General features: G+C 34.6%; 1 protein-coding gene across 12 annotated transcripts in view; it reads right to left on the bottom strand.

Annotated features, from left to right (window-relative positions):
• Positions 1-16,802, bottom strand: part of FHIT (fragile histidine triad diadenosine triphosphatase) — a 531,998-nt gene that overhangs the window by 479,450 nt on the left and 35,746 nt on the right. The gene's annotated exons all lie outside the window — the stretch shown is intronic.

The raw sequence follows: 16,802 nt of genomic DNA, 5'->3' as shown, positions 1-16,802 counted from the left end.
TAATTAAGATGAGACAAAAATATTTTATCCATTTGGCATGGAAGTATCCACACTGACAGATGTTCAGTGAAATGTTATACCATCTATGTCATTTACTATAGTTTGCTGTCAAGATCTTCAGCAAACCTCATTACCTCTTCTGGCAGTTCTGCTACTGTACTGAAAGCTTATCCAAACAGCACATAACATCATCTTCTGCAGTACGGCTGGGTGATGTAAGGCCAGCACTGAAGCCTTCGTGTTCTTTTTCTGTGCTTTAATTAGCATGCCTCTCAGTCCAAATGATTCAGAGATGATTATTACATAATTATTACATCATGGTTTTTAAGGAGATACTTAAGCACTTAAACAGTTTTACAGGTCTATGGCTGGTATGCTTACAACAGTCCTGGGAAAATTATCCTGGGTTGATCTCAGTTTTTCCTGGAAAACAACAGACGCCTGTCTTAGTACTCCTCCATCTCTTAAAGATCCTGTCAAAAATAGCATCCTGACCTTCAGAACCTTGGAGCAAATGCTCCTATAACCTTTTCATATGACTTCCCATAAATTCCAATAATTTTTCACAAAATCCGCAATCCATATTAGGCATTAATATATTATTATAGGAATAATACACTCAGGCTTGTCAGATCCCAAGCCAAGCCGAGCAAGAATGAAATAACAGGCATTTCACACAAGCTAGAATGACTTCACAGATCTTAATAAATTTAAAAAAAAAAAAAAAAAAAGAAACGCCTTTTTATACCTTTTCATACTGCACAGTGCATGGATAAAGAAAACTTTTAAGCACCTTCCCAAAATTAATCTAACTCATCCAATGCTGAGTATGAGTTTTCCAAAATACTTATTAACTTTCAGGGCCAAATTCAGTTTCCCTCTTTTACCTCAAATATTTTCCTTTATCATTAAAGATGTGATACTAGCATTACTAGGTTTAGAAGCCTAGCTTAAGAAGATGAGTTGATTTCAACTGCAGTTTTGGCCAGAATTCAATGTTCAGATAATTCATACAATCTCTACGTACATAGAACAAGGCCTACAGTGGCCCAACCACATCAGCCTTGTGAGAAACAGGGTGCAAACAATAATCATACTTCTGAGCACAGAGAGCATTTTTTACAGGTAAAATTATCTTTACACAAACAGCAGACTTTCAAACAGTGGCTAGAATAAACTGCAGAAACAACAGAATGGTTCTCAGATGCATTCATTCTAACAGTACTACTACAGCAAACTTCCCCTTACTCAGAACTGCCAACAGAATTTCAAACACTTTAAATTTATTTTTTTACACTGAATTATGTCACCTAGTGCTGTCGTATTAATTTGAAACTACCAATAAAAATAGAGGTTTTTTTACCGATATAAATCAGTCTTACACAAAAGTAATTCCTGAGGAGGAATAATTATGCCAATGCAAGAACTTTCGGTGGTGTAGCTGCATTTAGAAGAAGCAAGCAAAACATTTTTCTAATATAAATATGCTGTCATAAGAAAAGCAGAAGTAGTAAAAATGTGCATTTCAATACAGTGGAAGTAATTCCCCATATAATTCCATGCTTTAGGTTTCTCAAAGGGAGTTGTTTACCTGTACACAAAATGCTACGGCTTTGTGTTTCCATGATGTCATACATCAGATGTCTTTCAGAAATAATTCTGTTTTGCAAATATCTATTTTATTGCTCAGTGAATTTTCATTATACATTCCGTTATGTTGCTATTCTTCCCTAGTACACTTATCACTTCTTACATTTTTTGCATCTTCTAAAGATGGTATGTATTTAAATTCACAAACAAAATAATTCCATAGCTGGCCATCTTGCCTGGTGAGCCTTTTCACCAATAATTAGCATTTACCTTGTTCAAGGATAAACGAATTATTCACAAATCAAATTACATCTACATTGGTAGTTTGTTTTTTTTTTTTAAAGAACTCATAGATAGTTTTTATTTTTTTGAAAGGATTATAAAAATTTTTAGCCCAGGGCATGGCAATGGAAATCAGCCAAACTCTTAACCTGGAATCACTTACACGCCTTCACCCAAAGCATTGCAATCGATTTACCAAATAGGATTTTAACATATTTGTAGCCATAGGCAGAGTCTAGAAGTTATTTCCATCCATTTTAAAAAACAAACCTCCAAGCCAGTAATCTTATGAGATACATAAACCCACTACATTAAAATTCAAAGGTGCATCTTTTAGGCCTTTAGAATACGTCTTATTTCTTAGCTTTGGATAGCTTTTGCTCCTGCACACATTTCAAATTGTTATATATGGAAGAAACAGTTTGAATTTCTTTAAATATTGCTCTGCTTTTCAAACCCCTATAGTGATCTAGTTCAAGCTAATGCTGGAAATTTAGAATTGAAAACCAGTCCTGAAACCATCACAACAGTGCCTCACATCACATCTAGGGAAAAGTTTCTTGAGAGGAAAAACAGCAATGGACTAAATCCATCTCTCAAATGGGAACGATTTCTTTACCATTTGAAATTCTGACAATGAGCATTTCACAGAAATATTAGCCTAAAAGCATTTTATGTGTTCTTTTAGGAAGGCAAAGAGAAGGTCTCAAAAATAAGCTTCAAATAGCTTCTGCTCATTCTCTTGTGGAACAAGGCAAAACAACAAAAAATATTGTATAGACTAATGTATTTTTCAATACTATTCAAGAACATCCTGTATCACAAAGGCCTGAGAACTACAATAAAATAATTTGTTGATACAAAACGTAAAGTTTATTACCAATGTTTTTAATGTCTTTAGACCTTTTGAATCACGATTTTCCCATTCTTTTTCACATACACACAACTATTGATAAAACTCATCAAATCCTTCCTGATGGCCTTTCAAGGGGAGACTAATTTTAAAAGTAATATGTATAAGGAAGTCAATCTTCCTTTAAATAATATATATAAGACTAGTCTAAGCAGCATTACCTTCTCATTTATCTGAAAAATGCAGTAGGTCTGTCGTTACTGCTGCTGACATTCCCGTCACCTTGTTAAAATTATGTCAAAGTAAAGAAAATCTTTCACAAAGACTCCGATGAAGGTTTCTCAAGGTGACATCACAAAGGTCAAGAACAACTCATTTCTATAAAATTTGGAAGACTATTTCAGATTAATACGCTTAGTATTCGATCACTTAGTAAGTGATCAGATTTCAGGAGATTAATTTTATATGTAAAAGTTTGTCAAGACTTTTGTCTCACTTGATAAATATCTACTGTTTATAAAAGAGATACTTGTAAGAGTCCATGCATTATTACAAGAGGCTGTATTTAGTTCTGTTCTATGTTCCTCCTTTCAAGCCTGCTTAAGTATGGAAGCCTTGAGAGAATACTTTTTTTTGTTTCTGTTGGAAAAAGTAGCAATACTGACACTCTTTCTAATTCCATACAAAATAAACCAAGTAGAAGTGTCACAAAAGAAAAAGAGAAATATTCCTTCAAGGAATCACTTTAACCAAGAAAAATACAAATACGTGGATCCTTTGCACAGAACATAGGGAGTTGCATGAAGAAAATACACAAAGAACTTAAAAGTTTAGTGGTATTCTGTGTCCTATCAGAAAATGGCTGCTATGTTGCTATGTATATATATCCAGGCTGATGGAGCTTGTACGTTGGTTAGAATTAATTAGCAGAACTCATCTGCCCACATATTGTAAACTTCTACTTAGAGGCTAACATGCTCTTATCATCAATTAAAAACATCTGTTTTAACTGACATACCAGACTGTTCATGTGCTCACTTCAGATTAAGAAAGAAAATAAGAATCACAGAAATCACACAGCAAATCAAGATTGCTTATAGCTTAGTAAACAAGATACTCAAAGTATTCCAAAATGATGCAAAAATCACAACAGAAAGGCAAGGGGAGAAAAGGCACATACTGCTGAGGATATATACCAAACAATGCGGGATTCAGACACAATCAGAGCAAAAGTTCATACCCACAGAGGTCTAAGGAAAAGCCCATTAAAATCAAAGAAAAGATAAATCTAGGCCTGAATGCTACGTCAGATACTGAGAAATTGCTCAAGAGTTACACGGTATGATTTCAAGTACAAATTCAAGCTGAAGAAGAAGTGAGACTAAGAGCAGCTCTAGACAGCAAGTGCGAACAACCGGTAACCACCAGCAGCAGAGCAGAGGCCAGCAGCCTCTCCGACCAGTCAGCCCTAAAACAGGGCTTCAGTCCACAGCCCCCACAATCACCTGTTTTCCATAACATTTCAGTGCAAACCACTGCAACAGAAGACGTTCTCTTTCCAGCTTAGAGTTGAAGGTCTCCCTTCCTCCCATTTGATGAAGCCTACCGCATTATTTCTGAACAGCACAAAGAGATCACTCTCTCTAGCCATGCATGACGTGCAGCATTAAGCATGTTTTTTTTTCTGAATGGTCTTTTTTCTTCAATATCTTTTTCAAGAAACAAGCTCTGCCAAGTTTTTTAGTTGCTGGATCAGCAGATAATACAGAAAATTTCTGGTTAGGGTAAGAAACTAAAGGAGAGAAGGTTAGGATAGGGATTTAATTAGAAGTCATCATTATATCACGTTGCTGGTATGTTTAATAATACCTGTTACTTGTGTTGAATGAAGTGATTTTTCTGCAGGGAAAAAAAGGTTTAAGTTCTTTATCACAGAGTATTTAATACTGAATGTATATAGCAAGAAGAAGAGACTACAGAGTTCAGTTAGGAGAAACAGAGTAATTTTAACAATTTGTGGCAGGTATGAACTGCACTTCTGAGCTGTTTATAGCAGGTACATATTTACTTCGGTAGAAATTGGATGCACATTTGTTTTATTTGCAAGCATCTGCTGTGCAACAGTGCTACTTCTGCTAAATATCATCAGAAGTTACACTTTTAGTAAGTTTTTCATGTTTGAATTCTCACTTAATTTGCTTTTATAGCAATAGTTTCTGGTTTTGCAACTTTGCTAGCCAACACTGCAAATGCCTTAAGAAAATTCCATGCAAATTGTTAGTATATGCAATCAATTAGTATTAGATGTACTAAAATTCTTACTCCAGTGAAAGTACTCAAAATTATTTGACACAAGGAGAAAAGGAAAAATCAGTAACAGAAAAGAGAGTAATGATACACTGAAAACAGTAGGTGAGGCAACTACACTGGCATCAAAGCAATATCAAGAGAAGCTGAAGATTTTATTGCACAGTACAAGATAAGGAAAGTCTTAAATGCCTTGGCATTGTTACTAGCAAGACATAGAAAAGTTACTCTGACCATTTCTTCCTGTGCAACTGACAGAACTGTATCTGAAAGAAAAACAAGTCACTGAAAAAGAATATGCTTGAAACTATTTTACTATAATGATCAAAGTATGATATAAACAAGAGAACAGCAGTTTTGAAAGAAAAAATAATCTATATTTGATCTAGCTCAGGCTTCCTTCGTGTCAGCACTTTAACACAGCAAAGGTGCTGACAATAGTTCTGTTAACTGTGAAAGCTACTAAAACTAAATGAGGTTTTAAAGACTGCTTACCTTTAACTGATGGACTAAATTTCAAACCTCCAAACAAGACAAAACCCAACATATCCCAATTTTCAGTGTATTTTGCGTATGTAGAAACAAAGCAAACTAAACAGAAACCATGTCGATTCTTGATGGAAGAAAAAGAAAAAAAACCAGCAATTTCCAATCCTGCCTAGTTTCTCATTCTAAATTATATTCAGAATATCCCCGATTTACCATCAATGCAATCAAATTGCAGCTATTAAGATTTCAAACACTTTTTCTTCTTCATACTAAAGTTTCTTTAGTATGGCATGGCGCAATCTGTATTATCGTAACTGTTATAAAAGCAAATAGCTGATGAAAATATCCTTCCAGAAGTTATTGTTAATGTACTTACAAAACAAAGTGAACAAAAAAATTATTTTCATAACCAGACTGAAAACAGTAATAGTAAATAAAACATACGGCAAACTAAAAATATTGAACTGTGTAAAAAACAGTCATGTGCAAATTAACTCTTGCAGCCTTGTGGATTCATTTCTTTTCCACTTAACTTCACTTGCAACCACTGCAGTGGAAAATATGGCTCCCACTACTCCTGCTGAATTACAGACTTAGTCCAGAAGGCCTGAGAAAAGTCTCAGAAGTCTAGATCTCATTTCAAAGTACAAGAAATAATTGACAGTAGAATATATGGCATCCTTAGCATAACATTTCAATACACATATCAACAGCTAGAGTACCTAAACCATCAAATAAACCCCAGCAATGCCACCCATTTTCATGTCTTCTACCATGACTTTTCCTACAAGGTGCATTTATAATACGTTCTCTACATCATCACAGTCAGAAATGTTGGACTGCACTCACTGTATAAGACATCTACTAACATACACACTGCTGTAAGGCAAAAATGGTGTCATGGCCTTTATTGCCAACAGCCACATCCAAATTTCACAATTCATTATGAAGAAACCGGCACTTCAGATGGTATTAAGCAGTAATTTATAAACTTTGCTTTAACTTAGAAAATGAAAAGCACAGAGAAGCAACATCTAGCAGTAACTTGTAAATCTAATCCTCTGGTCTAAGAAAATTATCTCTGATTACCGTACATAGTTCATACAATCTGTCAAATACCTGTTTTATAATACCTGAAGATATGCTGGAGATGCTTTCCTTATACAGAAAAAAAAAAAATAGAAGATGTTTCTTAATGTTACCTTTAGGTACTATCTCTTATAAAGGGCTGAGAAATTTACACTGTGTTTCTGAATGCTAACACTTCTAATTCTATATTGGAAGGCAAAACATCTCTAAGTTTACCCATAGGTTTCATGGTATGGTACATGATCTTGTCTGTTTCTGTAAGATTATTTTCCCTTCTAGAATGCTTCAATGTGTTTTTCTTTCTTCTGAACATTTAATCTGACATTTTCTGCTTTCTGTTGACAAAATAAAGAGCTTGAGTACTAGAAACCCTGGTATTTTCATTCACCGTAATTAATCAAAATTCAGACCAAGCGAGTGTAACATGTAACAAAATGCAGTAAAGTTACTGCTTTTGAAATACCCTGAAGGCCAATGATTGGATAAAACTAGCACAAAACCCAAATGGTGATACTTTCTTTGAACCAGAACAAACTTTTTAATTTTAAAAATGCTAAATAAGACATTGTAGTATCTCAGTAAAATGCAGACAGCTAAAAAAAAGTCATAAAATAAGAAGCATAAAACACCCATATTTCAATACCAGAGAAAGCAAGTCAGAAATAACAGTTACAACACAGTGAAAGATGAACTTTTAACCAGGAAATAAAGCACATCTTTAGCTTCTTTTCCTCCTAGAAGGAATTCTTAAGCATTAAATACTTATTATCTGGAAATAACGCACATAAGAAAACTCCACCCAGCAGTCACATGAATATGACTAAAATCACCAAAATACTTTCTCTTAACCACAAGCAGATTATAATTGACAGTGCAGGAGATTAAAGACAACTTCATTAGTTCTCAGTGCCACTCTGTCCTTACAATGCCATAATTATGACTGGTCAAGTAGATCTTTAATTTGAACACCTCTTCAGAATACTGATTGTGTGTTCTGCAGACACCAGCAAATACATACATCAAAGCTGCAAATACATACATCAAAGCTGCAAATACATACATCAAAGCTGCATACATTCTCAGAATATTAACCGGGATCCATTGTTCTTATATACTTTTTAGAGTTGCAACTGAATGCAGTAGGACAATAAACAAGTCCACTTCGTCATTTTCTTACAAGCTATTAATGTAGAAACTATAACATTCTGTTCCTCCCAGGAAACTTAATACATCATATGAATAAAAGAATTAGAAAAGATTAAGCATGAAATACATGAAACGCCCATAATATTCAAAGTATACATGGGTCATCACTAGAGAAATTCCATTATTTCTGTGAGAGTAGATAGTAATGTATGGAAAACAAACAAACAAAACAAAATCAAAAAACAATGCAAGTTTTAAAGAACAGACACGTGGAAGCACTGTGCAAGCATACAGCCTTCTCCACTGGGCACTTAAAAGATATATTTTTTAAAATCATTCCATAAAAATATTTTTGTATGTCAGAGAATTTTTTATTCACAAATAAATCCAGTTTACTACTCATAAATGGTATTACTTCAAATAAACACACGCTAAGACAGATAAAGGGAAGAACAATATCTCTATTTGCTGAATACAAAGCAACATTTCTACATATCAAAAAAAATTTGTTTAAGCATTTGAAATACATGAACCGACCTCAGATACAAACAGTATGACACAAAGAATTAAACACAAACTACAGTAGAGTTTGACTCATATAGAACTAATAAATCATCAAACTCAACATAAGTCTCCCAGTGCAAAGCACTCATGCAATGAAAGCATTTGGAGAATTCCCCAGCTGGTGAGATAGAGTTCAGTATTTTGTTTCTGCACCAGCTTTGCACCCTGAAACTAGGAAGTCCTTTTCTAACAACTAGGATATTCAATAACTAGAACATATTTTCCAAGAGGTGGAAAAATTTCCCAAGCAACATGGGAATTTCATCACTGGAGGGCTGTTTTGTTTTGTTTTGTTTTGTTTTTTTATCTTGGGAAACTTCAGCTGGGCATTAATAGTGGCAGCATATCACCCTTTTCAGAATTTAACTAAACAAATATGTGTTTGACTGGATCAAACAGTAGTTGGCAGTAGCTGGCAACTAGTCTAGTTGTGGACTAGATTACCTCAAAAATCCCCTCCAAGCAACAAGCTGCCTACCCAGGCTGCAGAATATCTCAGTCCTAGAGATTTAAAGTCAAACTCATAGAATTGTAACTAAGGTTTGGGTTGGAAGGGACCTTAAAAATCAGCTAATTCCACCCTCCCTGCCATGGGCAGGGACACCTTCCACTAGACCAGGTTGCTCAAAGCCCCATCCAACCCGGCTCCATCCAACCTGGCCATCCATTTCTCTAGATGACTACCTATACTCTATCTTGAACAGAAGTTGGACTAAGATCACACAGAGACCCTTCCAACCTTAATTGTGCTATAATTTTGCTTTAAGTATAAAATGAATCTCATCAGTTATAATCTTCACTATACCTGCTTTGTCTCTGGCTATGCCTGTGGTTAACCCAGTTCAATAACTATTATTCATACAAATGGCCAAGTTTGATGTCAGAGATGAGGTCTGGCATATAGACAGCGTGAACTTTATGCCTGAAGTTACACAGCACTTTAGTGTTGAAGCTCAGAAACAAGACATCTTCCAATGCCCTAAATCTACTTTATTATATAGCATACTAATATAAATATAGTAAATATAATATTGAAGTATTAATTTGTTACTTCGTTAGTTCAGAAAATGTAGTAAAAGATCATAGCAACTTTTAAAATTTCTGTGATCACTTTGTAAAATGAAAAATTGGAAAAATAAAATTTCACATTATTTATATCACAGAAGACAGAACTTCAGGCAGTTCAGAACTTTTTTTTTTTTTTTTTTTTTACTTCAGAACTCACTCTTTAAGCAAGCAGGGATTAGTAGAAATACAATGACTTATACTTGCAATTAACCCTAATATCTTGCCAATTAACTAAACAGAGTTACATTGGTGCCAGTATCTAAAGAGAAAGCATTCTCATTGATCAACACCTCTGACAGAGCTTCTCATCATGCCAGGATACTGAGCAATAACTGTAATTTAATAATGCTGTCTGCAGTGCCCAGCCAGCAGCTGCAAGCATAGGAGAATAAATAAGAGTTTCAATACAATCAAAATGACAACATTTCTGGTACAGTAGGAAGGGTTGATGTCAAGGCACTCATAGATAAGACGACCTGGCTATAAATCCTTGAAAGAGAGCTATACAATTAAAAACACTAAGCACAAAAATTTTTTACTTTCTGTTCACCTGGCTTTTTTAAATACATCAGTTCAACACTCACGAAAAAACACATGCAGGTCACTTCACGCAGCAAGTTAACGAGAAATTGGACATGACTCCTTTTAGTACAGAGAAAAAAAAATAAAAGTACTCGTAAGCTGTCAATACACAAATAAACATTGCTCAAACAACTGAGTATAGAATTCACTTCATCCGAAATGTGAAAAAAAAAAATGAGAAAATGGTTACAGAGAAAATACATGCCTCCTTTTCATTTTTTTATATACACCCTATGCTCCACATGCAGTGTATAATCTTTAAAAAAAAAAAATGTGTTCTTTTAATATAAGAAATAATGTTAAAGGTTCCATTAAAGTGGATCTTATTGTCTTCATTGGAAAACATCAACATCATGCTAAATCAAACCTCTAAAATTTCTGAACTTTCTGTATCTGCGTAAGTAATGACACAGACATTAAACCTGTTCAATTAACTGTACCATAACAGGAGATAGTTTTCTAAAATTGGTACTGAATTTTTGTATATGTAATTGTTTTAGATGAGCAAATGTATTTTAAAGAAATTACCTCTTTTCCAATCAAGTTACCTATTATCTCTTCTGACACCCATTTAATTGGCAAGGATTCAGCCACTCTTTCTAAATAATTCCATTTCCTAAGTACTAATCATTTAAATAGTTTTTGCTGTCTCCTATCTGAGCATCTCCAGGATAACTTCAGTTGTTTTTCCTATTTATACCTGATTTACAAAAAAAAAATATATATATATGTTAGATGAATGAAGGACCTCATAGCTTCCAGCCTCAAAGCACAAAGCAGAAGCAATTTGTTTATACACAAATGCTTTATCAAAAATATATTAATATTTGAATCAGAGGTAATCTCTAGTTTTACAACACCTAGTACAGGTTATAGTTCTCAGTTTAAGGTGAACTATATACATATAAAAAGCAACCAACGAACTAGTATACATTGCTTAAGTATATTTTTTGCTCGTTTGTGTCTTTCCCCCTCCTCCCCATTTTCTTTCTTTTTCCTTAGTGGGGATTGGCAAACAGAGCTTCCACTTTCATCAGTTTTCTTGGTAATTTATAACCCAGAAGTAACATGTTATCATAGAAGTTTCCACACATTATTTCCTCTATTAAAATCAATCTGCATTATGTTTCATTACCTTGGTTTTGCTAATGCAAAATACTTAGGTAGTTAAGAGTACTGCTGATGGTGGGGATAATCATTTTGCAAAAAAAATAATCTCAAGGGTCCTCAGAGTGCTGCAGATTTACCAGAGAAAACACCTATCCTATTACACTTAGCAGTGTTAATTTAAACACTTGGAGACATAAAAAATTTTGCTTGTGACAGGTATTTTAAGTTTGGCATCTTTTCAGAAATTAGAAGAAATCACACTCAAGCACTGTTTTCAAGTAAAGATAACAGCACAAAGCTTAATTATCTATTTATTTGATAGCTTTGTAAGTATTTAGAGTTCATATGGTATGAGTTGGACAGTGCAAAAGTAAAACATCCTTTAGAAGTGTTTCTTTTTATAAAGAAAGTAGTTCTCACAGAATTACAGAATGGTTGAGGTTAGAAGGGATCTCTGTTGGTCCTCTTTTTCCAATGCCTCTTGCTCAAACGGGGTTTTGAGTCATTCTTTTACATGCCTTCTATTTATTATTTTTTTTCCAGCACTCAGATTCAGCCTTGGCTTCTTCAATGTGATCTAGCAATCTAATGTGTTTGTGTTATGACCTCTAGGTTCTAGCCATTACAGTAGGCACAACCAACTGTATTGGTATATGAGAGACAACCTGTTTGACAGAAGACTTTTGTTTAAAGTAAAGCATACTTAACTTGACAAAAAGAATTTCTTGCACTCCGTCCTACCTACAGTTACAGATTTGCCTAAACCCTTGAGCAATTTTGTTCTCATCTTCTGTGTTCCACCAGTACCAAGTCTCAACTATATTGCTTGAGAATATAGATACTGCCAGAAAGATATAATATCGATAATACTAGTTCTTGGTTACTTGCTAGACCCCATAACCTGACCTTCACCTTTTTCAAGGAGATAATACTAATGATTTCAACCTCTCTTTGAAAAAGCTCAAAATTATTTTTGAAACACCTCAACTCATGCTGCAAAAGAAATAGATTGTTCCTTCCTTAATATGCAATGAAGTTAAGAGTCTTTTCTACTTTGTCAGAGTTATTCCTGTTTTCCTTTGTTATTCTCCAAATTATTAGAAAAAAAAATTATCACTTCAGGATCTAGCCGGTGGCACTGTGATATTTTAACTATCACCCTTGCTGTTATAGCTGAGCGTGTTCCATGTTAAAATCAATAGCAGTAGTCAAGCCACTAATGTGAAAATGCAACTTCTGTTTTCAGTTAAAATCATGAATCCCCATTTTCCATAGCAGTTCCAGAATCTGCAGTTGCCATTCTTATCACTTTTACAAAGCTTTTAAACATTAACTGCATTAAATAATTGATTTGACATTAGCTAAGTAATCCACTGACCAAAGAGAGAGAAACTGGAACTGGAAAATGATTCATTTGGAGGTTAAATTAATTAAAAATAGTACAGTAGTGACACAATTTAATCTCATACTTCTCATGAGAGTGTGGAATCACTCACAGCTGCAGCAATTTGTGATAAATCCATGGAGAAATTTCACGATAGAAGAGGAATTAATTTGAGTCACCCCTAAGAGTATGTGTTCACTCAACAGTACCTACATTAAACAATATTAAAAATACACAAATTGAATAAACCAAAAGAATCTATCCTTTGAGCTAGCATGTGATACATACCATCCAATATAAAGATGGATGGTATGTATGGAATTATTTGCATCAATAAAATTTAGAGGATCACAGCAGTGACTGGGTGGACCAGAATATTCTTTACTGTCTTTATCTGTGTATCTGCTTCGTTGAACAGATGAAGCTTAACCTTTATATTCTATTTTTATCAGGATACCTCTTACTTCAAAAACTTGAAAAAAAAAAAAAGTGGGGGGAATGACTTAAAAACATGTCCCAGGCAAAAATCTGTATGTGTTTTAGGGTCAGGTGGAAAAAGAGAGAAAGATACAGAGCTCGGGACAAGCAGAAAGAAACAGGCTACTGTGCTAAGTAATCTCAAAAATACAACTACTAAGCAGCAGAGCCTTACCCAACTCAACAAGGAAGATGTACATCGGAAGATCATGCTTACTATGTATGCATGTATGTTTGCATACAATGAAGCACATAAGCTATACATGTTATACTCATTCCAAACTATTTCTGACGCTGATGAATGAAAAAGCCAGTCAAATATTTTCTGATTAATGAAGGAGCTCTTATATTAACAGACTGATTATCCTTTGATAGGAGCTTGATCATATTAAAAAACTCCCATTATATTACCTGAATAGTTATAGCTTGAGCTCTAGCCCCCTGATGAATGGGTATAAGAAATATTCAATATCCAATCTTCAAAAACAATTTAAAAAAATCTTAAAGACTGCTTTATGTGATTCAGCTGCAACCACCACTCAGACAAGAGCAGAAGCAAAGCAGGCTGAACTGGAATAATCTTGCCAGGTTCTAGGCTGCTCGTGGGATGGCTCAATGAGGAAAAACTGCCTTTTGTAGGAAGAAAGAAAGAAACAAACCAGTTCCACAAAGACAAGTCCAAAATATGTTTAAAATGGAACTCCATTTGCTATCTTTAGACTTGTCCAAGCAAGCCTATGTGAAATTGCAAGAATGAATGAGATAGAATGGTAGAACGCTGCTCATATACTGAATACTGATATATATATATATCATATGTATATATACATATTCATATACTGAAATTACTACCAGCTCACAAGTCTAAAAGAATAGAGAGCGATCTCTGGGCCTGAATTAAAAGAGGAGCAACTGGATTCACAAACAAATTCAGTAGTAAAGAAACATAAGAAATAAGCACAAGAGGGAAATACGAGATACTCCAACTACCAGGAGTGAGGCTTCTGCTGTAGTTATTGATCTCTCCACTCAGTTCTTCTCTGCAGTTTAACACAAGTGCTCCTGAATACATGAACCTTCTAAAGTAAGGCTCTAACTATCCAAGTACATGGTGTATTTTGAGTGGAGAATTGAGCAGAAAAAAGAAATAAATATAACTTGGAAGATTCTTTCCTCCTGACCTCTTAATAACACAAGGCTGATGACAGAACCTGTTATACCTTAGAGGCACATTGTAATAGAATACATCTACAACTGAAAGCCAAAGACGTTTTTGCAGCTTGCACATATATAATCTAAATGGCTCCAAATTTACTAATGCAAGTCCTAGGGACAATGTAGCTGTGGCAGCATAGGTTGCAGCATGAATTGTACAATTCTGCCCAGAAGCCAAGGTAAATACTCATGTTAAGCATGCCATCTGTAGAAAAGAGATAATATTTTGTCCTGCTGTTGGTATTACTGGCAGAGTATGTTACATGTGTGAGCAGAAACTGAGACTACGGCTTATGGCAACAGCCACATTCGCTAGGTGGTACTGTCAGACAAATAATAGTAATGCTAATAACTAGAAGGAACTATTAAGATGAATCAATATATAATGAAATTATAATGCATATGTAAAACATTTTTGTCTCTTCATTGAAAAATTATGAACCACAGAATACAACTGATCTGGCAACACAGCTAAATTGTTATTGATTTGCACTGACATTTTTTTCTCCCCTCTCCTTGACAACATTTCTGGAATTTTTAGCTAACCAGATATTATGGCTCATAGTGAAGATGAAATCTATTATAAATTCTGCACATCTGCTGAGATATGCCATTCTGAAATTAACTGTCTTGAAACCTACATTTGAAGCACATGAAAGGCATTCAATTTCCTGATATGAACTCCTCTTACATCAATACCTAAATTTAAGATAGTTTGCACTCTTCTTCATGCTGCAGAACAAAAAAAAAAAAGACTCTCTTTCCTCTGGGATCACAAGAAATCAAGACTAGTATTTTTGAACAGTTGCTCAAAGAGGAAGTCTTCATCTGAGAAGACTGACATTTAAGTGTCCGAATAAATCAGTGACTTAAGTTCTAAATAAACATATGACACAATCAAGGCTTTTGAAGTCTAAGTCATGGAAATCCAACAATTAAATCTAAGTTTTATTAGTGTTAACGTCATTTCCCTTGTTTTTTAATAAGGGATTTAAATCTGCTTTAACAAGGATTTTGGCATACATTATAGACTTCTAACAACTAGTATAGGCTAGTGAGCTTAGGCATAGATACTCGGGAACCACAAGTACTGCAGTTACTGATTAGAGATGCAGGCTAGCATCTCTGAAAATATTTCTAACACGGATTTCAAGCATGTAAACAGGCAAATACACACTGACAAAGTTATAGTAACAAGGAGAATCTGGTGAATTATCCATGCACCCAGTTATGACACAGATATTATCAATTATAATTTGCTTCAAACAACATTCATTCTAGGATGTTAAAACCTCTCTTCCCCCCTGCCCCCCCCTATGCTGTTGGAGGTTCCTGTTGGGAAAAAACATTGCATTTGTCTCCCAGGCACTGAATTTAGCTCTATGTTAACTATTCTCAAACTCAGAGATCTAGTGATATCAGATACAAGCATCACAACTACTAGTTTTGATGAGGGATGTAACATTTAAACTTCTCAAAGTGGCATACTACTGCCTGATTAGTCTCCCTCAATCCTTATCACTAAACTAACTTATTTTTGTCCTCTGCTGTTAAACCCATACTCCCGAATTTATCAGTCAACAATAAACCAATACCTATGTTATCTGATATCCTTAATGACACATTTCCTCATTAACTAGAAAAATCTACTTATCAAAGTTCCAGTCTCAGGCTTTGGCAAGATTTACACACAGCTAATAGACAGGACATTACTGGGTCCCACTTCAAAAACAAAACCACAATAACAGGGTTCAGAAAAATGTTTCCTTTGACCATCATCTGGCTCATCTGGAGAATTTTAGCCTTGGACTACCGCCAGTTTTGCCTGGCCACCTGCTCATTTAATACTCCCCCTTCTGTAAAACTTACATGTTCAGGTGTTGAAGCTGGAAACATCTGACTAGAAAACACCCAACACAATGAAAAGTTGAGTTAATATGCACTACACAAGCACAGAGGCAGAGGTCTATAGTGCAGACAGGCCAAGACAGAAGTATGAGATTAACGTTACAGAACAGAGTACAACATAGGTCAAAGCCAGCAGTGAGTCATTCAGGGGACAGAATTAATTTTAGGGGGGGGGGGAAGCAGTTGGACTTTGCTGAGAACGTTGTTTTGTTTTTCCCTAAATCAGTATTTTTTGTTAAAATTAGAAAGTCTTTTCCTCCAAATTGTTTTTAACATGAAAGTCAAGTAATAGCATACTAGAAAATTATTTTTTCTGGTACCCACCTCTGCAACTACCTAAAGTTAAAAGATAGAAATAATTGATTTTAATATGCTGCAAAGGACTTACATTTTTATCTGATACTTCACTTGATACTCAGGAAGAAAAGTATGTGTTACATTGAAGATGCTCCTAAATTAAGTTTCCTTGTACAAATTAGAAACTTTGACATTTAAAATGAATTTTAATAGGGTAATAAACTCAGAAAATTTCATAACTCCATCCAAGATACGAGGCATCTCTGACCTACCAACAGCTTACACTGAATGAAAATCATCATTAAATTCTCATGAGGCAGCAAACCAATAGATATTTTAGAGTTACTTATTTGAGTGATAAAAACAAATATGAAGAAAAACCATATCATCTATTTTTCACACTGTCTTTGCAAGGACTTCAGAAGAACTTCACAATATTGT

Source organism: Anser brachyrhynchus (genome assembly GCF_964034855.1).
Source record: "Anser brachyrhynchus genome assembly, chromosome: 10".
Taxonomy (NCBI): domain Eukaryota; kingdom Metazoa; phylum Chordata; class Aves; order Anseriformes; family Anatidae; genus Anser; species Anser brachyrhynchus.
Note: the sequence above shows the minus strand (reverse complement) of the source record. Positions and strands in the feature narration are given on the sequence as shown.